The sequence below is a fragment of the Ailuropoda melanoleuca genome, chromosome 7 (assembly GCF_002007445.2).
Source record: "Ailuropoda melanoleuca isolate Jingjing chromosome 7, ASM200744v2, whole genome shotgun sequence".
Lineage (NCBI taxonomy): Eukaryota > Metazoa > Chordata > Mammalia > Carnivora > Ursidae > Ailuropoda > Ailuropoda melanoleuca.
The window spans coordinates 3,358,606-3,383,102 of record NC_048224.1 but is presented as its reverse complement, the minus strand read 5'-3'; the positions used below and the strand labels follow the sequence as shown (position 1 = coordinate 3,383,102).

General features: G+C 35.2%; 1 protein-coding gene and 1 non-coding gene across 32 annotated transcripts in view; both read left to right on the top strand.

Annotated features, from left to right (window-relative positions):
* Positions 1-24,497, top strand: part of PTPRD (protein tyrosine phosphatase receptor type D) — a 2,142,161-nt gene that overhangs the window by 1,010,031 nt on the left and 1,107,633 nt on the right. The window lies entirely within an intron of this gene.
* Positions 4,350-4,494, top strand: LOC117803229. Its single transcript, XR_004626918.1, has one exon. It is a non-coding gene; the product is annotated as a U4 spliceosomal RNA (small nuclear RNA).

Genomic DNA, 24,497 nt, shown 5'->3' with positions numbered 1-24,497 from the left:
AGCGCAGTTGTTAAGCTTCTGACTTCGGCTCAGGGCATGATCCCAGCGTTGTGGGATCGAGCCCCACATCAAGCTCCTCCGTTATGAGCCTGCTTCTTCCTCTCCCACTCACCCTGCTTGTGTTCCCTCTCTCGCTGGTTGTCTCTCTGTCAGATAAATAAATAAAATCTTTAAAAAAATGTAAAACATGAATGCAGAACAAAAAAATAAAGTAAGTGACATACAGAGAACCTGCAACAAATGGAAGAGCTGGGATTTGATTTTGCTTTAAATAGCATGAGATTTGGAGCTTCCAAACTTACTCGGAGTTAGTCAGAAGCCTCTCCTAATTAGAAATGTGAACTATGGGTTAGAATTTGCTTCAGGGTTGCTACTTTTTAATTTCCTATCATAATTAAGCTATAATAAAATGGTAAAATAAAATATCTAAAATTAAAATTTAAAATAAAATGTAACAAAATGTCTAAAGATAAGTCCTATTGGACTTGTCTACAAACGATCTAAATTTTTTGAAGTGCATCATCCAAAGTATGTTTTATTTATAAGCGTAGGAAAGAGCCATTATAGATCTAAACTGCATGAATGTGAAGGGTGCACCAAGATATTAAAATTATACTTCTGGTTAAAGTAAATTATTATAAAGTCAGGTGACTGATATTCTTTGTTCTTCAAAATAGAGCTAAAGATAATTTCAAGATAAGTTCTCAAAACATTCTAGGCATAATTGGATTAAGTGTATATTATATAAAGAGAATATTTTGAAAGAAATATTTCTTAATGGAGTATATAAACCTTACTAGAATTAAAAAATTTGTGTCATATGTAGGTGGCAAATGAAAATGAGATCCGATTTAGAATATATAAACAGAGTATTCCTTTTGGAAAATTTTATAGAATAAAAGGCATTTTCAGGGAAAAGCATTAGAAATACATATTTAATCCAATCAATTAAAATGTCATAAACATTTATTTTAGACATAACTAATAACACTTGCTTCTTATGTATTTGATTCTCATGATAAAAGTTTTAGGGGAAAAAAGTTTTAAGGAAAAAATAAAATCTATGGGTTTAATGAAATAAGATGAAGTACTGTTTTATAAGAAACCATTTAGTTTTGGTTTCATATTAAACAGACTTTCTAAATGCTTCCCATTTATTGGAAAGCTTAATTCAAACCAAGGTTATTTTGAAGTACATCACAGAGATATGGGCAGTAGCTTAGATGCATTTCCTACAAGAGAACAGATTAAGTCCAGTTTTACGAAATTTGGAATAGCTTACAAAATTGAAGGCACAGGTTCTAATCTGACAGTTGCCTGATAAAATGTGGATTCAAAGCAAATTTTGTTAAGAGCTCTGAAAATGGTAGCTTCTAATAATATGTATTTAATAAACACAAATTATTTCCAAATAGTTGAACACATATTCTTCTGATTCCATTATAGCAATTACTTTCAAGTTTTAAGGTAATAACCCTTTAAAAAAGTTAAGTGTACAGCACAATAACAGGGACTGGATTATAAAGAAGAAGCCCCAAACCAAAATTCTCTCATCTGACTTATTTTTTTCTGTCCCCTGCAATACTCATTCAGGCCCTATCTATGACCTAAAATGAACTCTGGAAGTTGGAAAATTCTTGGCAAGTTATTTGTAGATATTTTATCCATCACCAAAGAGTATATCATTAAATATACTCTAATATGGAAAAATAATGGAATTGTTTGTCAATTAAATTTTTAGGCACTTAACTAATCTTTATTAGAACAAAATTTTTATAAAATAAAATTCAATTATATAAACTGTTGTGTTATTGATATATATAACATTAATTTCAATTAATTTGGTAATTGTATATACCCCTGGGATTGCTACCTGAAGCAAAACATAGAACATTTGCAACCCTCCAGAAAGTTATTTTTTACAAATTTCCAGTCAATTCTATATCTCTAGCACCCACCATTGGCAAACTTCCTCTGCTTTCTGTTGCCATAATTAGTATTGCCTGTTTTAAAATCTATGTACATGAAATCTTAAATAGGCTCCTTTTGTGCATGGTTTCTTTTGCTCAGATTAATGTTTTTGAATTTCATTCAAGTATTGTGTTTATCAGTAGCCCATTCCTTTTTATACCTGGGTGATGATATATCACTGTATGAGTATACCACAATCAGTTTATTTTCCTGTAAGGACACAGTTGTTTTCAGTGTGATGAATACTGTCATACGAGTCTTCTTCTGGACATATGTTTTCATGTATTTGACATAAAAGCCTATTAGTGGGATTGCTGGATATTAGGGTAGCTTTAGCTTAGCTTTATAAGTACACAGAAGTTCTCCAAAATAATTGCAAAAATCTATACTGCTACCAAGGTAATCCTTAGCATTTTATAACGATTCCACTTATTCCTGGGGCTTCTGGGTGGCTCACTCGGTTAAGTGTCCGACTCTTGATTTCAACTCAGATCACGATCTCAGGGTCATGAGATGGAGTTCTGCCTTGAGCTCTGCACTGGGAGCCTGTTTAAGATTCTCTCCCTCTCCTGCTGCCCCTACCCGCCTCCCACCCATGTTCTCAATCCCTCTCTCGAAAGAAAGAAAGAAAGAAAGAAAGAGAGAGAAAGAAAGAAAGAAAGAAAGAAAGAAAGAAAGAAAGAAAGAAAAAGAATTTCAGTTATTCCACTTTCTTGCTAACATTTGGAATTGTCTATATTACTGATTTTTAGCCATTCTAGTAAACTGAAATGGTATCACATTGTGGTTTTACTTATATCTCTCTAATGACAAATGATATAAAGTACTTTTTCGTATATTTTCTTTATGAAGTGTCTATTCAAGTCTTCTTTCCATATTTAATTGGGTTGTTTGTCTTTGTATTGTTGGTCTGTCAATGCTCTCTCTATATTCTGTATATAAATCTTTGTCAGATATAAGTACTACTAATATTTGCTCCCACTCTGTAGTTTCACTGGCTTATTTACTCTCTAAATGATATATTTTGATGGGCTGGTATTTTTAATGTTGATGAACTTCTGTTCAACATTTTAATCTAATATATTTTTATGGTTAGCACTTTTATGTGTAGGGTAAGAAAAATGTGTGGTCTGTATAAGAAATATTTGACTAATGCAAGTTTTGAAAATATTCTCCTATATACATCTAGCTTTTACATTTATGTATGATATACCACAAATTAATTTTTGGTGTTAAGTGAGACAAGTCATGCAATTTTTAAAGGAATCTGTTCATTTTGAGCTACCCAATTGTTCCCATAAAGTTGTTCATGATATTCTCTCATTCTTTTAATGTTTATAGGTTTGATGTGATGTCTACTCTTTCATACCTGTTAATAGTTAATTGTATTAATCTCCTTTTCTCATTCTCTTTTAATATCTCCTTTTTCTTGGTTAGCATAACCAAGCTTAGCTCATTGATTTTAGATGCTTATTTTTTTAAAGGTCCCTTTTCTGCCCCACCCAATCTTAGCTTGCCACTGATTTACACTCACTCAAAGCCCTGAATTCATCATAAGGAGTATTGCACCATTCCTGTACTACTGCCATTCCTCCGCGGGCATCGGCTTGCATTTGAGAAATACTACACTTGCTTCAGGGAAGTCCCTCATCTCTTCTTGCCTCCCTTTAGCTATCAGCCTACCACTTCTAGCACTTGATGAATGCTTGTGGGAAACGTTGTGTGGCTGGATTCATACTTGTTCTGTAATAAGCCTCCCTGTTACTGCAATTCAGCAAACCTGCCACATGTGGCAATTGAAAGTTTGTTAAATATTAACTGATGTATCTGTTAATTATTCTTGTGTAACAAACTACTACAAAATGGTAGTTTAAACCTCAACATTCTTGGGGTGCCTGGCGGCTCCGTCGGTTAAGCGTCTGCCTTCGGCTCAGGTCATGATCTCAGGGTCTTGGGATCAAGTCCCGTATCTGTCTCTCTGCTCCGCTGAGAGCCCTCTTCTCCCTCTCCCTTTGCCTGCCACTCCCCCTGCTTGTGTGCGCTCTCTTTGTCAAATAAATAAGTTTTAAAAAATCTTAAACCTCAACATTTTTTATGATTCTGGTTGGTGAGGCAGTTCTACTCCACATGCTGGTTGAGATCACTTATGTGGCCTAAGTGAGCTGGTAGCTAGGCTGGGCTGGAAGTTTCAAGATGGCCTCTCTCCTATTTCTGGAGCCTTGGTACAAAGAGAAACTGTCAGTCAGTGTGCCTCAGTTCTCTGCACAGCTACTATATTCACATGGTGTTTTATCTTCCTGGGCCTCTCCACATGACCTCTCAGCAGTATAACCTGGATTTCCTTATATCATGGCAGGCATTCAAATAGGGAGCATTTTAGCTTTGCGCAGTGGCAGTATCATAGCCAATGGGGTTTATCCGAGGCACAATTATTGCTAATTGAAACAAATAGGGAGCATTTTAAAAGGAGAAGCCCCAGTATGCAAACACCTTTCAATGTTGCTTGCCTAACAGTTCTAACTGCCTTGACCAAAGCAAGTCACACAGTAGAGCTGAGGAAGATTGGGTCATCCTAGACCACCATGGCCACTTGTTCCTTAGTCCTGATGATCTATGGCAATAGATCCTCCCACCACTCAGCAAGGAATGAAAACAATGAATAAAGAGAAGTATCTTTATTTTCTTATTTAATCTTTTTAAGTTCTTTGTATCCTCAGCTATCTGAGGAGTTAAACAAAAATGAGAGTTATGATTCTGTAGATTATATATTTGTTTTTTAGTTAACTTGGAAGGAAAAATTTCCTGCAACTTTTTACATCCAAATTCTGAGTGCAACCAATGCCCACTGTTTGTATTTCATACTTTCTCACTGTCCTTAATACTTCAGGACCCCATAGCTTTCCCCCTTAAGCTAAGTAGATAATCTTATCTACTGATGGCACAGAGGAAACAGAAACCAGTAGAGAAGGTTTTACTTCATCTTCCCCTCACCAGGCCTATAAATGCAGCTAATGTAATATAAATAAGCTAATAGAACTTATTTTCTTACCACCAAGAATTTTTCTTACACTCTACCTGGAAGTCTTTTTTTCTCAAGTTCCACTTTATCTGCCTTATTGCTAACTTTGCTTTATTGCCTTATTGCCTCTGGTTTTTAAACATGTATAGGTACCATTCCTTCCTGTTTCTATTTCACTCAATTCCTCTTCCATCACAGCTATTATCATTGCATATTGCGCTGGATTACTGGCTTGTCTGCAACCCCCTGCATGGCTCCACATACATACCATCCTCGACCATGACCTTTATGAGGTAGAAATCCTATCTCTCTACCTCCTGGTTGTCTACCCAACTAAGCGCAGTGCCCAACACTAAATGCGTGCACAATAACGTGTGTTAAATACATGGATGTGTGAATGATGTATCTCCCATCTGATCATGTGACACTAGCATGTTGCAAAACCCTGGCTGGGAGATACTAACCTAGTGATGAAGCAATAAATGGCCAAAGTTTTAAAAACAAAAGCTATACATGAGTAGTAGAAGTAAGGAATTTTTTTTAAGTTAATGAATTTTATTTGGTATAATTAGTAACTTTAGAAGAATGATTCTCGGGGAAGGAGAACAAAAAGAAGTCATATTCCCCAAAGAGGAACCTTATACCAAAAGGATAGTAAATTATTCAAATGCCTTCGTAGGGTAATTCCCATTTCATCTTTAGGAATATTAATAATGGGGGTGTATATGAGAATGACATGTCAGTTGGGACAAGGCTGAAAAACATTGATTTAAAAAAATGGATTCCTAAATGTAGATTGATTCTCTATATTCTATATATGCCTAGAGTTTAGCTAACTGGAAATGCTTTTTCTATTCACTGAAGCAAAGCAACAATTTACTAAGTAGCATCCTAACATCCTATAAGAGTTTAATGCAGTTTCCAAAAATGGACAACACATGGACAACACTCCCAGTTAATAGCAGTGAGCACTTTGGGAGAACTAATTTTACAAATACATTTTTATCTAGTGTTTTAAAAAAATTCAATGCATTACCAGCACAAATAGATGCTTTAACCCTTTTAAGCAAGGAGTGTGTATTTCTAAATGCCAGCAATGGTTAATGTGAATGAATTACCAAAGAATAGCCCTCTGGAAGTATTTCAACAGAATATTTTAGATGTGAAGGGACTCCAAAGATCAGCTCATGATTTATGAGAAACATAAGGCCCAAATCAGTTAAGTTTTGCCTGTACAAGAAACAAAAGTAGTTTACAGCAAAAGCCTTTCATCTTGTCAGGATGTTGTTCTTCTTTTCCACTGCAACCTCCCCTTTCCACTCTCCAAGTTCAAGACACAAAAGCTTGCTTTCTGCAATTGAATATTCCAAGGTTATTCCCATTTAAGGGCCTTTGTACCTGTTTGTGATTCTGCAGGGGGTGTTCTTTCCCCATATGTTTTCATAAGTGATACCTCTTCATTCAGGCCTCAGCAAGATATGTCACTGTGAGTACTCTGCCTCAAGTAACTCCTTCCACTCCCCTCATTATTTTATTATATCACCCTGCATTGTTCTCTTCATTGTACTTAACTGAAATTATCTTGTGCATTGATTTAATTGCATTCTGTCTCCCTACCTTGAACCTAAACTCCATAAAGTAACATAGCTGTCTTACTTGCTGCAATACCATCCGAGCCTACAACAGTACCTGGTACTGGAGAGCATTCAATAAATATTTGCTGAGTGATTGAATTATTTAGCCATATGATATCTGTGATGCCAGTCTGGTTACAGTGTTTCGAAAGTAAAGAAAAGCAAAAAGTAAAAGAAGAGTATGTGCATTTAAATGTATGTTCAATTCCCATTGACTTTTTACATCAAACCTTTCTTCATAATCTCTCTGAGCATTTGTTTAGAAAATGAAAATGATTCCGTAACTTTTCATTGGCATACATGTATCAATATCAATTTAAAAGTGCATCAATATTTTTATTCATGTCTGCCTGCATTAATTCACATACCACTATGCATTCTGCTTCTTGACATCTGCTGATTCCAGATTTTCTATTTTGAAGCATAACATCATTGAGTTTGGTGCCATATGGCTGCCCTTCTTTGGTCCAAGTTTTGATCAGTCAAGTGATGGCAGACTGACTCATGCCATTTTGAAGAAGTTAGGGATTTGATGTGGAGGAAGGCCACTAAAAAATTTATTGAAGAAAAATGTGTTCTAAGCATCGAACTTGGGGGAAGGAATAAGCTATGATTATATATATATATATATACACACACAAATATATACTTTGTACTTAATGGCTGTCTCAGAGACAAATTGCCAGAAAACTTGTTTTATCCCTAAAAGGAAATACTCTTTCCAAAATTCTAACTTGTACTTTGATCATTTGTGTGACTAAAATTATTCTTTATCAACAGTCCTGAGGGCTTTTATCCCCTGAAGCAGGGTAGTCTATTCTTTCCCTGATAGCAATCTGGAAACCCAATGTTGCTGTTTAGTGATTTGAAACGCCACCAACAAATATGAGGAAATACTTTGAAAGACGCTCTGATTATGATCTAATGGTATAAAAAAAATGCATCAAGAAGTCTGGCCCACATCCATCCTCTGTCTCCAGTCCAAATTCTGTTTAGTTTTTTACTGATAACTCATCTCATTCTCAGAAATGATAGAGGTAACTCCAAAGGTGTTCATAATGACATGGAACAAATGTTGAAGGCATGGAGACATTTTAAAAACATTAAAATAAACCTAAGGGTGAGATTAGGACTGAAAAATAATTTCTGGAAGTTTGTAAAACTGGGTAATAAACTTGGCCTTGATATTATTAGTGGTTAAAGTAGAAATGATGAAAGGTTTTTCAGTATCTATGAGATACATAGTTTTTAAATGCCAATTATTTAAGAAAATTAAAACTTTTATTGCACTGATGTTTGAGAAAAAAATATTTGTTATATGGCATCATAAAGAAGCCGTAGTTCTTGACTGAATGTAATACCCCTGACAACAATTATAAGATCAATAGTGTGAATTCTGTTGAACTATGCCAAACAATAAGAGGCACCAATGCAATTCTGAAAAACAAATTTTAAGATGTGATATACTTTTGTGTTAGAAATTTGCAGTAGGTTGAAGTTTTCTGAATTGGCTCTAAGCACAGCGTGTTGTATGTAAGTGTTGAACGACTAAATTGTACACCTGAAACTAATATTACATTGCATATTAACTAACTGGAATTTAAATAAAAGCTTTAAGAAAAGATACCAAAAAAAAAAAAAGAATTGGTTTTAAGATAAAAGGCTATTGGCTATATATGTTTCAAGAACTTCATTTAAGGAAAGTTCAAGCGAGAAGTGTCATTAAATAAATAAATAAATGGTTAATTATGTCAGTATGTTGATGTTATCCATAACTCTCCACTTTTGTTGTACCTAATATGCTAGGCTAGCTAATATACAATACCACCAACTCTACTACTTAATAAGTGTGTGACCACATAGAAGTTACTTAATTTCTTTACTCATGCATTTCTTTTTCTATATAAACAAAACATGAAAATAGTCATATCTAGATCATATTCCTTACTAGGAATGAAATGGCACATGTAATATTTACATGAAGTAACACAGGTAAGAGTCCCCCATCGCCAGCCCTGCACTGACAGTACCTGGCACAAGCAGCTCCTCGTTAATTGATACATTATCCCCCCTTTGCCTTCTTACGCCCTGTATCAGAAAAAACATTCATTGAAGAAGAATTCTATTGAGAGAAAGGATCTTTTCAGCAACGTAAGTTTTAGGCAAGACTTTTGTTGAACCATAGGAACCGCAAATAGTGGATGAAAAAGGCTGATATGTACTTAGCTGAGCCTGGACCACTCTACACTGTACTACAGTCTTTTCCACGTGATTCCATAACTGTCTCGAAAAAGGAAAGAATATGCCAAACTTTTCTCTTGCTACAAAAAAGTTTTAATTGAAAACCAGAGTGCTGGGCTGAATACAGCTTCAGCAGATTCTCAGTTAAATTAGAAGGGGCTTTTCATTTAAGTCCTAGTGTTGATATGTCACTATGCTCTGTCACTTTGAAAAGCGATAGTGCTTTGTTATCAGCACGGAGCCCTGGCAGGCCTCTGATGTAGACTTAGACTAAAATAGAATGCCAGAATGATGAAGGCACTGCTTACCTTCGAACACCTCCAGGCTGTGGATGTGGGCAAAGGTGCTGACATATTGCTCTGTCCAGCGCAGTGGGTTTGATAATCTCCAACTGATCATTTTCACATTTCAGATTGTAATTTGAAATTTTATAAGGGTTGATAGGTTTTCAGCAGAAGCATGAATGTTACTGATTGCATGTGATTTATGCCATCTAGAGACTTAATTTCTTAGGCAAATTATGAATAATTAATTCTTGCCCTTTAACTTGTAAATTCTATTTAGAAATTCTTCAAAGAAAAAAAAATTGTACTTGGTGAGTTACAGAGGAAGTTGGCCTGACAACAAACATAGTCATTTCTGGAATCAAACATTGTGTGACAACCTTCTGCCAAGCACTGAGGTAGGTGCTGGAAACAGAAGGACAATTAAGAGTACCCATCCTCAAGCAGGGAGACGTATATAGAGATAGGTAATTATAAAATAATACAGCAAGTGAAATATTATGCATAGAATATCACTGAAGCACAAAAAGCAATTATCTTGATATCTCTTAGGAAGCAAGTAACAGAAATAGTTCAGGTCTAACCAGTATCCTTGTTCCTAATAACCAGATCAGCAAATTTCAATTATGGCTGAATATTTATATTGATATGACATTACCTTTCTTGGCTAGGAACAAGATTTCTCTTAGGAACAGCTGAACACGCATATTCAAATAGAATATGTTATAGGAAAAGTGGAAAGGTTTTTGAGGGCTTAGAGTTTAGTATTCCTCCTCATTTTTGCCACACCGCCCCAAACACGTGTGCACACAGTTTAACCCTCTATACACTGAACTGTCCCATGCCTTTCTTTTGTTGACTACATAGAATGGAAGTCCTTTTTGAAAAAGCTTTGCACTTCCAGGATCTTTCATATGGGCTCACTTTTCTACTCAGTGTGTTTCTCCACATTAAACTCATTAGAGTATCTATTAAGATACAAGAAGCGTATAGCTAAAGAACATTTAAAAGAGTCTACATTGTGAAAGGAAAAATATAGGTTTTGCCACATTTGTTGCTTTTTAAAAAAATAAACATCTTTCTGAATGCATTTGTATAGGATTTTCAGAGCCCTCCCCTCTGCAGTAATGTTTTAGAAACACAGCAGTGCTGCTCTGTGCTTTAATCACTGGGTATTTGTTTTTTCACACTAATTTCAAATCACAAACTAACATTCAAATTGAAAACAGTAATAGGTTCACAGCCTTTCAATTGACTTTCAAGTGTCATGCTATCTTTTCAGAGCATCTGATCTAGTTTAACGATTTTGAATAGTTTAAAACTCTGCAATAATCCACAGCCTCAGAAATATTTGACTTCTCTCTAAAAGCAAATAAAGGTCTAGAGTCTCTTACATCTTCAGTAAAAGTTTTCAAAAATGAATCGGCCACATGTTTGTCCCATCTTTGTGAGCAAATTCCCAGAGGAAATCCATTCTGGGCTTGGCCCAATTCCAGAGCTGTGTGTGTCTCAGTCCAGAGGGCTGCATATATGCAAACTGACCGTTCCAAGTTAAGGAAATACCTATTTTCCATATTTGTAGATGCTGCCACTTATGCTTCGTATTTTATTTGATCATTTCCTTGACCACCTTAATCTATTAAGTTTGTGAGGGTGGGAATGTGTTCAATCAATTCACAGCCGTAACTTAGTACCCACAGACCAACAGTAGGCACTTGACAAATACCTGTGAATAATCAGCTGCCTGTCTTTAGGGGACTGTGAGTGCAAAGGGGGACCAGAGTTGTACTCAGATCTTAAATATAATTTCATATATACTGATCCCTATCTCTGAAGGCAAAAATAAAAATGATAAGGAGGGCATAGATAACTAAAGGTGACCCTAAATGAGTATGGCACAAAGGTTCCAAGGAGTTTCATGGATACTTTCCTCTACTTATTTATTAACTGGTATTAAGGTGGTAATGTATAACACAATGCTTCCTTTAAGCAACAAACTTTCAGAAGTATTGCTCTAAGACAAAACTCAGATAGTAAATAAAATATAATGTCTTAGAATGTTCTTTAGGACCTGCGTTTAAAATAGGGCTCTTGTTTCTAACTTGTTCCTAACTGATAACACACACACAAAGACACACACACACACATATATATATACACACACACACAGATACATATATATGTATATGCAAAAATGTATGCATAGGTATATACATAAGTAATAGCAATGCTATCTGTATACAATTGATACGTATATAAATATATGTCAGTTAGTACATATTTATATATTATGCAAGTAATACGTTATACATGTTCATAATATTTATATATTACATAAGTGATACATATTTAATACAAACATATTTATTATGTAAGTCATAACTATCTTATTAAGCTATTATCCCCTTTGACAGTAAATATCATCACATTTGGGCTTGCTTACTTTCTATTTCTCAGTTGGGATTTTGGGCACTAAGTGAGGGAATGAGTTGGTTTTACCTCTCTAAACAAAGCCAAATGAAAAATGGCTTTGATGCCACTGTGGAGGTAATTGAGGATGCCCAATTTTGGCAAATAAAGAACATATGACTATTTTGCTGTGTCCTCATTCTTTCAGTATTGCATAAATAATACTCTTAAAATGTCAAACAGATCATAAGAATATATTATAATATTTCTAGTCCAATTTTATAGAGAAACACTAACAATTTGTAGTGGTCAGAGTGATCCTCCTTCCTAAGCAAAACAACTAGCAGAGCGACAAGATGAATGAGGAGATCAACAATTTATAATAGAACTATCTTCTGCTTCTATTTTTAAATTCTCTGCTGGTTCAAAGTATGCCTTCATGGCTACTTGTTTAATGTGTGTCTGTGTGCATGAGTTTGGGTTTTCTTTCCAGTTACGTTGTAAGTTTATTCAGCAATTTTATTATCATTTGACAAAAGTTAAGAATTTAAGACATTTTATAGCAGAATTATTTATTATGAACAAGGTTTCATCTTAAAGACAATAAAAAATGTGAGTGTAGACAGGTACATTTTAATTTTTTCAAGATACGTTAATTGAAAAATATTCTGGATCTTTTTCATTCTTCTTTTTATTCTACTCTCCTTCCCTGCAAAAAAAAATGCTCATATACACAATCATTTTTTAACGTAATTATTAAGACAAAATTAACGTCATTTGGTCAGAGTTCAGGTATGAAATTTATTAATTTATATGGTTAGTGGTTGAATGGAAGCATCATCATTAATACAAAGGTAGTTTTTTAGGGCAAAGGAACAAAAAGAAATTGAATTAAAGATGACAAATAATGGGGCGCCTGGGTGGCACAGCGGTTAAGCGTCTGCCTTTGGCTTAGGGCATGATCTCGGCGTTATGGGATCCAGCGCCACATCAGGCTCCTCCGCTGTGAGCCTGCTTCTTCCTCTCTCACTCTCCCTGCTTGTGTTCCCTCTCTCGCTGGCTGTCTCTATCTCTATCGAATAAATAAATAAAATCTTAAAAAAAAAAGATGACGAACAATATTCAATTAAGTATTGTTTCAAGCATAGTTTTGTGGGTTTTTTTAAAACCTGAAGGTCATTCTGCATGTTATTCATTCTGTTCAAAGGAAAAGCAACCTTAAATAGTGTATTTTTAAAATAAGCAACGTTAATTAGAGGAAAAATTTTAAACAGGCATAATAAACAAAACATCCAGAGTATGAAAATCAAAACAGGAAATTATAGCACAATAAGAGGTAATCAAATCATTCCTTTAATCATTCTGATAAAAAACTAATGTCAATGTGGTATGAATGAGCCCATTATAAATAGCATGTTGTCTGAAAATGGAAAGAAGAGTTTAGATACATGACTCGAAAGTCATCACTGGAAATATTAAGACACCTAGAAATTTCATCTTAATCCACCCATTCTTAATTAATCATTTATCTGTCACCATTAGGTTGGACTTTTGTGGTGTTCGAAAAAAAAAAGGCATAAAACATAAGCTCTCCTTAAGGAGACTTCATTCTAGCAAGAGAAAGAAAAATATAAACAAATAATAGCAATGCTATCTATCTGTGTACAAAAATGCTTGTAGACACTACCTATTCATTATATACCCATGTCAAAGTTTGTACCCATAAACCAAGCCAGGGATGCTGGCCACCTCTTTGAAGTTCTTCACCATTTTCACCCAGTTCTTCATTCTTATTTGAAAGTTATTAAACAACTGAAGGGAAGACGTAGTAAAACCAAAATATTTAAATAGTCACACAATGGCCATTTTGAAAGAGATTTTGCTGGTTCATAAGCCAGTCATATAAATTGTACCAAATTATTTTGCAGCTGATTATACAGCTGTAAGTACCTTTTTCAGTGATTGCACCAATAGTGCCCATATGTACTTCTGGTTTGGAAGATTGGGATGCAGTATTGAGATGGAAGGCTTATTTAAAATCCACCTGCTATGAGTTTCAATTCCACCGGCCTGTAAAATTATCTGAACCACATAATCTAATAACCTCTCCTAGTTTCATAGGGAACAGCAGCAGAGAACCAAAGGTGCAATGAGTTGGAAAACCTTTTCATGTCGCTTTCCTGAATCACAAGGAAATCCAGCTTATTAGTTTCAAAAGAATCTTTCCAGCCACTACTGCATCTGTGCTTCCATCTGGGTGGGGACCTAACTGAAGCATGATTCCATGTTGGAAAACTGGACACAGAAAGGCCAGTTCCTAGCTTCAGAGGGGACAGGACACCAGTTTGGATCGAGGTTTAGTAAGGACAATTTGTGAGTTTACTTTTGGGTTCCAAAGCAATCCAACTGTCACATGCCCCAGGTCTTGATTTCTTGGGAAGTTGGCAATAGAATGTTCTAATTGCCTAAATCTTCTCCTCATTTAAGTGTCTTCAGATTTGAAGACCACACAGATTTTGTCTTTTAATTCTAAACACATAAAAGCTTTTTATCCATCCCATTATGGATCAGACTCATCTTTCGTTTCTCCCTTGCTCGCCTGTATTTTTTTTCTGTATTCATTAGATTTAATTTTTTTAAGGCAAGAACCACATATAGGGGCACCTGGATGGCTCAGTCGTTAAGCGTCTGCCTTCAGCTCAGGGCGTGATCCTGGAGTTCTGGGATCAAGCCCCATGTCAGGCTCTTCCGCTGGGAGCCTGTTTCTTCCTCTCCCACTCTCCCTGCTTGTGTTCCCTCTCTTGCTGGCTGTCTCTCTCTCTGTCAAATAAATAAATAAAATCTAAAAAAAAAAAAAAAGAACCACATATAAGGCTGCCTTATTTAAGTTGAAAGTCTTAGTGCTTAATACAAAATCTGGCATATAGTGATTAATAAATACCACTAATAGTTTATTAATACATATTAATGGGAAAACATTTGCTATTTACATAGATTACTTTTCAGACATATCATATGTAATATATACCTATATACACATGTGTATACATAAATATGATATATGTCTCTCTATATGTCTGTCAGTAAGACATTTGTATGTGAAGTTTTACCTGAATTTATCTCTCTATATATATATACAATCAGTTTCAGTAACCATAATATCAATACAGCAAAGAATACGTCTTAATAAAAAGATTTTTGATCATTAAATTAAACATAGAATGACAATATGACCCAGCAATTTCACTCCTAGTTCTTCCCAAAAGAATTGAAAAGCGTTACTCAAAAAAAAAACTTGTTCCTAAATGTTCATAGCACAATTCACAATAGCCAAAAGGTATTTCTTGGCCTGCTTTATTCATTTTCAAGATTTTATTTTTAAGTAATCTCTACACTCAATATGGGGCTCGAAATTACAACCCCGAGATCAGTTTTGCTCACTCTACTGACTGAGCCAGCCAGGATCCCCAGCCTGCTTTATTCTTTTATACTGTTTGGGGCTCTTTTGTTTTTCTTGAATCTGTTTTCTTCAATCTATTTTTCAGCAACTTGGAAAAATTCTATTAGTTATTCAAATATTTTTTCTTACCCTGTGTCCTCCATTTTCTAGCTATCCAATTACATAAATGTATGCTCTGTTATATCAAGTCTTTGTTTTTAAGCTTTAGTAAGGAAGGTCTTGAGAAATTTTTATACTTAAGCTAATTTAGCTTCAAAAGTAAGGCAATGTCCTGAGGAGTCTACCTGATGCCCTGTATATCATTCGGTCTTTCCATGCTGGCAAGTAGAAACATGAGTCTTTCTCATCCCTGTGAGAGTTCCATGAACTTCTCTACTTCTTTCTTGTGGCTCTTTCCATGGCCTCTGGTGGGTTCCTCTCATAGCATGTACAGAGCAACACCCAGTGACAGAATTGGGGGATTCCCTGAGATTTTACAGTCGTCTGTCTCCAGAACTCTTCACTCCTCTCTTTTATTCTGACCTGCCAAATCTAGTTTCCCTGACTTCCCTAAAATTTGATCTCTATCTCTGAACCTTGGCAAGATGGCTTGATTCTGTTACAGCTAACCCTCCTTTGTTGTTTGGTACAATTGAAGGGCTCATCTTTTTTTGGTTCGCTTATGCCAGGGGTCATAGTCCTGTGCTGCTTGTTGTCCAATGTTTGAAAAATGTTACCTGTATTTTGTCTGCTGTCTAGTTGTTTAACACAGAAGGTTTTTTTTTATTTCATCCTAGCCAGAGGTCGAAGTTCTAGTTCGATTCAACATGCTGAGTTTAAGGGATTGATGGAACATAGAGCAAGAAGTCAAAAAAGGGAAACATGGGTCCTTAGAGAGGAACTTATTTTTTATATGAAATTTCCCAATTATTTTTGTAACTATAAAACTGAAAGTAGAGAAATAGTGATTCATTGGAAATTACTATATTTTATATCCAAAAAGCAAAAGACTAAAGATGTAATTCTTCAGGAGTTATCCATAAGAGAAGAAAGATATATAAAAAGAAAATTATATGTTAAATAAAAACAGATACAATTTTAAGAAATTTGGAGTTATTCTGAAAATTCATTGATACTTAAAGGAAGAAACTCATCCTGTTTTCCACTAAAAATTCAGCAAGCTCGAGTGAAAATTTTTTAAAAGGATATTATTTTCCAATGAAGTGACAGTTGGTATCAGACATTTGTGCCTGCTGACAAGACAGTGACTTGGTACCATAACAAGTGCCTACGATTCAAATGGTGTCTAGACAGGAGAGATCATTTTGAACTTCTTATTTTTCACTGTCATTGAGTTCTGTATCATGAAAGACACTTTCTTTTATGCACAGTGATAGGCATAGATTTCACACAAAAGGAGCATAGAGGGGATAATACTGTAGCATACTGTAAATAATCAGAGGAATCAGTTTATTTAAGTAGATTAAATGATCAAGAGAAGGATTTCATAAGGATGAAATCAAAACTCTGAACTGTGACTTAATTCTTTGAATATATATACATGCACACATGTATACATATATGAAATGATTGAAATATGATACTAAATGAAATCATTTGTTAGTCCAAAAAGAATTTTGATAGACTAATTTATTGAATATTCTATTTCACTTAGCTAGGTAAAAATATTGTTAAAGAAATGTAAAATGGAGAACCTTTAGTTTTATACATACATTAAAATATATCCTTGACTCAATCTTTGATTGATAGTTCACTGGAAGGTGAAATAATTTTATGATAAAAATATAAATGAACATCTGAATTTTTTAAAAATGTGGATTTCTGGAGCATTATAAATTATACTTGAATTGCCAAACTTTAAGTGGTCAGAAATCATATAGAGCTAATCATGTTAATTATTCTGAAAAAGTTGAATAATTACCTAGTTAAGCCCATTTGGAAATGCGGTAGAGAAAATTTTAAATGCTCTAAATAATTTATTACATCTTTTAGAAGGAAATTTCTGGGGAAAGTACATTTCAAAGACATAAGAATGAAACCATCAAGTCTTTACTAATTTATTGTGGCATTAAAGCCATGTCCAGTTATAGACCAACTTTGCTTACACATTCCTGAGAACTATCCATCATTCCTCAAGTGTAGATTAACTTGTAGTAAAATACCTGCAAAGAAACTGTAGTCTGTATTTGAACATATTTTCCCTAAACTTATAGTAATTTTATGAAGCAAAAATAAAACATTTAACTTTAAATTATATAATGTCATGATACCAACACTTTGGAAAGCACTTTGGTCTTAATCTATGTGAGATGGGAATAGACATAAACAGTGACTACTCTATTTAAATGCCCTAGAGAAGCTCATGTCTACATACACCCAAATGTGTGCATACCAATTTTCATAAAAGCATTGTTAATAATAGTTTGAAATTAGGGGGTACTGTCCAAACATTCACCACAATAGAATGCATAGATTGTGGCGTTATCATTACAATATTATATTATAGACCTGTAAAAATAGTGTAACCACAGCCACACTCAAGAACATAACTGTGTCTTACAAATAGAGGTTGTGATGGAGACGCAAGACAGAAATACGTATAATGTCATTTTTTGTTAAGTTTTAAGAATAAGCGTATCTAAACTTCATTGTTTGGGATGCACACCCATGTGGTAAAGCAAAAAGAAGAGAGTAAGGGAATTATTACCAAGTTAAGATTGGGTTATTGCAGGGCAAAGGGAGGGTTTCTAGAGTAAGGTAATGTTCTTTTTCTTGACCTAGATGTCGTTTATATGATCACATACATTTTAGTTGTTTGTTAAACAAGTGTATGTTAAAGAAGTGTTTGATGCACTTGTTTCTATATATGTTTTTCACAATAACAAAAATTTTTCAAAATATAAAATTTCAGAAATGACTGACCTAGCAATATTTGGTATATAACAGGTTTTGAAGCTCTTTACAAGTTTCTGTATAACTGACTTTTTCTCTACGTCAGTTTTATCATTTGCTGTGTAAATATTAAGCAGCTTCTTCATATTTCTAAGCAGATTAATCTATGATTTAATCTTTTTATTTGAATAAAATTTGTTTAACGAATGCAGCCCTGTCAATTTTTCCCATATGTTGCTTTCATATTTCACCATGAATAATTTATCACTCTCAAATTAATATGGAATAACATGAATTTTATTGATGACACATCTTCCATTTAATTTGTGAAACATCACTGTGACTTATGACAGTCGTATTTTTGTGTTCTTTACTTGTAATTTATTAAGATTTGCATTTTGAAAGGGGCAAATAGACCACATTATATTGTTGCTGACAATATTTGATAATCACTAATCATTCTTTGATTAAAATATAAGAGTCAGGGATGGAATACATATATCTTTTGAGTAAAGGCAGGAATATAGGCTGCAGAAAGAAAATGGACAGGAAGTCCAGGCCTATAAGATACTTGAAGATGAATGTCTGAGAGACAAAACAGTGACATAAGTATCATGTGCCATATGTAACTTCTGTAAGAATTCCTATCCTCCAAGTATCAATCCAAAAAGCAGTAAATGATGGATAGGATTGAAGTTCTTTTAGTAACCTGCTTAAAATATAGATGGCATAAAATCTAAAGTCATTAAAATAGCAACAAAGTATCAAAGATATATCAAGGAAGAAGAGTGTAGACAAAAATATGAATAGTTATCCTCACACATCTGAGACCAATTTGGTATTATTTTCTAATAATCTCCAGGGACACTATCTAATAATCCAGCAGTTTCTGGCAAAGACTTATGCTTACTAGTTGATGTTGGATAATTTCTAATAAATGATGCAAAACCAATAGTATTTTTGTGCAGTTAAATGATGTAGTGTACGAAAAGCATCTAAAACACTGACTGCCAATTTTGTAAAATAGAATAATATTGACATAATTAATATTAATTCCACCATAATTTTTACTGGACTATCTTGAAATTGGCTTCCTAACTTATTTCTATGATGATCAAGAATTTTTCAATGTTAATTTGATTTCTTCCATCTAAATCAAGAAATAAAAGAAATGCACTGGTTAGGAATTCAAAATGCTTAAGATAGTATTTCTGGCCAGGAAAGAGGGTAGATAAAACCATCAAAGAAAATAAAGCCCAGAAGTTGAGTGTATTGTGGAGAAGAAGGGAAACTCACATTACTTTGGGATAAGTTATGTTTGAGAGACCTGTGAGAGATCCAGCTAGAAATATTTGATAGGCAGGATATACCTGAAGGGGAGATATGATAGAAAAGTTATCAGTGTTGGGGCGCCTGGGTGGCACAGCGGTTAAGCGTCTGCCTTCGGCTCAGGGCATGATCCCGGCGTTCCGGGATCGAGCCCCACATCAGGCTCCTCTGCTATGAGCCTGCTTCTTCCTCTCCCACTCCCCCTGCTTGTTCCCTCTCTCGCTGGCTGTCTCTATCTCTGTCGAATAAATAAATAAAATCTTTAAAAAAAAAAAGTTATCAGTGTTAAACATTAATCTCTGGAAATTACAGGGAATATTTAAATAAACAAAATAAAACTTGAGAAGCAAATGGCTAAGGGTCAAACACAAGCATATTTGTTAGACTACTTTGATTTTTGAGATTGAGAGAAAAGAAATGGGGAGAGGGAGACACAGAGAGGAAGGACGGAAGAGAAGGAAAGGAACTATTGGTAAGTGAAAGCCTTGGCCCAGCTTTCAGGCACAGCTGGATTTGAGGGCTTTTCTATGAACTTCCAGAAACTGACTCTCTCTGTTGCACCCCACCTCCATCCCCCTGTCATCTTCCAGCCAGACTTTTCCCCTTGCTGGCTCTATCCAAACTGGCTCTTTTCTTCTGGTGACATACAGCAGATCCTTCCTGGTTCATGTCCAGAGGAACCAATAGTTCAGATAAATATCCTGATCCTGTTTCACATTCACTGTCCTGGATCATTGATCCACCCATGAATGACTGAGGATTGTGACTAAGGAGAGTCAGCACTCTGGCTGGCTCATCCTGGGTCACCTGCTCACTCCTGAAGTCAACCCGTTTAAAGCACATGGACTTTAGATGAGTTCAGTTGAGACAGTTACTACTAAAGAAAGGGCCATTGACCATGCCTTGTTGAGAAATAACAGGAGAAGGAAAATACAGAGATGAGAGAACAGATGGAAGGAAAAGTAAGAGGTAAGTTGTCTCCAAAGTTGAGGAAGAAAATTTTAAGGAGAGGGCAGTCAAGGGTGTCAAGTGCCTCAAGTAAATGAGTTGAACTGAAAGCAGTCCTTCAAAGTTTGCTTTGGAAAGTCAAGTACTTCAACAAGAGCAGTTTCAAGCGAAGGCAGAAGCCAGACTGTTATGAGGACAGGGAAAAGTCCTAAGAATTGTAGATAAGCAAAAGAGATGAACAGTAGTTAGATAAATATGTTGTGTCAAGGAAAGCTTAAACACAGTAAATATATATTTATTTGATACTAAAATGCCCTTAGCAAATTGCATTCAATTCATGAAACTAATGGTTCTGAATTAAATCAAATATCTCCCTTACATTTCACAGGAGACACCAATACTTAGCAATTATGATTCTTCATATGCATGTGGTAACTGCTTTTTTCCCCAATAACATACAGGAGGATATCAGGCAGGAGATAACAAAAATATTAGTAATTAAATATACTTCTTGCCTAAAGTAACAATTATCCACTTGTTAGTTTATGATAATATATTGTTCTAAAAAAAGTGTGCATGTGTTTTTTTTTTTAGTCATGAAATTTAAGCCCCAAACTTTATTGTTTTTCTGGATTTTTGCCCATTTTAGGGGGTTGTGAAAAGAGATTTGTGAGAGGTCTGTTTTTCACAACATGAAGAAATTGTAGTTAATTTAGGTTACTTTTTAAAAAATAGTGAGTAAGAGTGTTGTTCTCTGCCATATACACCTTATCTTCCATTGATCAGAAGTTGTGCACTTTTCCTGTCCTTTCTCACCAAACATTCCTTTGCACGGTAGCTGTTTTCAGGTTCTAAGTGTCAAGGAACATGCTTGTTAGAGGAAGGTGCACGGCTGGAGTAACCCCTGCTGCACAAGTATTTTGCTGCTGCTCACTCTAGGCTTCAAAAATCTGAAGAATCTCAGGTTTCAGAATTCAAAACTCTCAGCTGAGTTCCCCTATTTTAAGGCATTCACTATCCAGTGAAAGCTGTTTGTTTTTTCTTTTCTATGAGTGAGGAGGGCAGGAAATTACAGGAACAGGCAAGCTGGGTTTCCCTTGGCTTTTTTCTTTCTTGTTGCTCAGGCACTAGCACAGAACTCAGATTCTTTTGTTTTCGTAGATACGTATTCTGTGGAATCTATTATTACTTGATAGTGAAATATGAAGCTTTTGGGGTTGCCTGGCAACACAACCAGCAGCGTCCTTTTAAGCACTTACTGTAGCTGAACTTACCAGTTTTCCTTCTGTCTGGTTAAGTGGGTTCTGCTTTTATCACACTCAGATATTTCCCTTCAGAAATGATTCGTAAGAGTTCCCTCCCCACACACACACACTGCACACCCTCCCATATATTATGGGTTTTTGCTAAAAATCGAACTTTATCTTTATCTCATTTGTATGCTGGTCAAACCTCAAACAGTATTTGAAATGAAATAACAAAGCTCTAGCTCAGAGATTATCGACTTTGTACTTAGTATGCAACATTATTTGGAACAGACAGACTTAGCTTTTAGTGAAAGTAAGTCTCAAAATAACATAAGACAAGCTGGTGATAGTTACAATGCCACAAAATAGCAATAGTTTTACTAAACCATAGAATAGCTATATTCAGACACCTGGGTGGCTCAGTCCGTAAAGCGTCTGCCTTCGGATCAGGTCGTGATCTGATTCCAGGGTCCTGGAATCGAGACCCACATTGTGCTCCTTGCTCAGCAGGGGGCCTGCTTCTCCCTCTGCTTGCCGCTCCCCCTGCTTGTGCACGCGCTCTCTCTCTTTCTCTGACAAATAAATAAATAAAACCTTAAAAAAAGAAAAACTATGTCCCTGTAGCTGTAGAAAAGATCATACTATTCATTTCGTAAAACTTCCTGTTTGAGTAGAATGGTTTATTGCTCTGACCATATGCTTCTGTGTCACTTATCAGGCATAGATCTCTCATTTTTAAAAGGAACTGTGCTTTTCCTTTGCCCCTTACAGTACCTCCTCTTTTCAGGCAAGTGGTGATTTCATGGACAGTTCCTTGCTTTTAGAATAAGTGCATTCCTGGGAAGAACACTGAGGTTTCTTCCAGCTTCAAGAAACAGATGGCGTAACTGGGAAATTTTGATGCAACAATGTGAAAGTTTCTCTTGCCTTTGCCTTTTCAGAGTCCTTATCATTGGAGGTTGACAAGCAAGTGGTTAAATGGATGACGGGTGGACTATAAATGTTGACCAGGAAGCACAGAAAGAGCAGAGATGGAGCATCGGAGTAACGAGAAGGGACTGAATATGTTGGAATTTAGACTGTGATTTGAATGTTAAGAGGGAAGGTACTGCTCAGACCTGGTCACCCATTGCCGTGGCAGGCTTCGTAGCTCAGCAAAACCACTTTAATCAGAAATATTCTCAGGTAGCCAGAGCACAAGTATTGGTTTTTGGATTCTTGAGTGGTTATGAAGGAATTCTAAATCTCCTCTTAAAAGATAAACAGGCATATTAAATTTTTTGGAATTTATTTGAGAAAAAATAGCTGGGAAGATCAAACCGGAAATGGTTTAGGTACATTCCACTGACAGGAACAAGGTGAACAACTTAAAGTACGGAAGCAGAGAAGGCAAATTATTTGATTGGCTTAAAACCTAGTCAGCTGTTTGTGATTGGTTGCCCTTAGCAGTTGAATTTCATAACCTTGAGGTATTTGCAGGCTTGGATTTTGGTTTGTTTACCTAGGATGCTAGCATTAGAGCCAACTCAGTCCAATGGTGCCCTTATTTAGTTAATTTAACACTTCCAAACAAAAGGTTAGAGACTGGATTCTGAAAAATTAGTGTGTCTAAAAATCAGCTAGGAAGCTTTTTAAAGTGATTTTTTAAAGATTTCAGTTCACCACCTACTTCTCATGTGAGCTGTACTCTTCCAAGCCTCCCAGATGAAGCTGATGCAGGTGGTCTGGAAATCCACTTTGAGAAACATTGGCAGAGGGACTTAGAGATTCTCTTTTTCAGCTCAGAGACAGAGCTTGCTGCCTGCTGATATTTGTTCAAACAGTACTAAACCCCTGACTCTGTGACTTGTAGACTGCTTTAATGAAATTCATTTTTTCAGTAATACATGCTGACATTGGAAGTTTTATTGACGTTCAATTAAAAGGAGAAAAATTGTTTGCCTGTAAAAAGTTTTCTCAGCTGCCAATTACATTCAAGATAGTAGACAACACCAAAAAATAGAAAATAATTTATATCTTGATAACTATGGGCCAGATTTCTTCAAAATTAGTCTTTGAAAGTTACTGTGGAGCAGATAAGCATGAAATGTTAAACAGCTGAGTTGAAAAAGATACTATTTCTTTCAGTCAGGAAAATACAAAAGATGCAGGATGCGTGGGAATATGTAAATTAACCTGAAATCTATCCTCCTCAGCTTAATGGAAATGTGTTTTCCATATGTTGTTAACTGTTCATGTACTGTGCTCAAACAGGTTTAAATATATATAAAATCCCATATATATATAAAATTTAAATATATATAGAATCCTGTAGTAGTGTTTGTTATAGATTATGATTTATTTTATAAATTTATTTTATAAATCATAACCTGTATTTAATTTAAAACTTATTTAACTTATGTTTATGATTTGTTTTGTAATATGCATCATTCTTAGAAATTTGTACATTTATATATAAAAAGTTCTGTGCTCTGGGGCAGAGAACATTATATTAAAAATAAACGTGGGGGCGCCTGGGTGGCACAGCGGTTAAGCGCCTGCCTTCGGCTCAGGGCGTGATGCCGGCGTTATGGGATCGAGCCCCACATCAGGCTCCTCCGCTATGAGCCTGCTTCTTCCTCTCCCACTCCCCCTGCTTGTGTTCCCTCTCTCACTGGCTGTCTCTATCTCTGTCGAATAAATAAATAAAATCTTTAAAAAAAATGAATGAAATCTTAAAAAAAATAAAATAAAATAAAATAAAATAAAATAAAATAAAATAAAAATAAACGTGAAGCATTACCTTTCAACAGAAACCATAGCTGTGTTATAAAGTAGATTGAGGCGAGAACAGACACCTTTGCTTCAGTTTTCTCTCTTGTATGGTTAGGTACAAAAAATAAATACTTAAAAAAAGTTTGTTGGATGTCTGTTATCTTGAAAAAGGAAAAATTAGTCGCATTTAGGAAATCAAAGGTACACAAACTCCATAGCTTTTTGCAATTATAATAAGAGTAATTACATATTTGAGAACTTGCATAAGTACCTAGTATCATGGTATTTACTTTATATTCTTGATCTCAT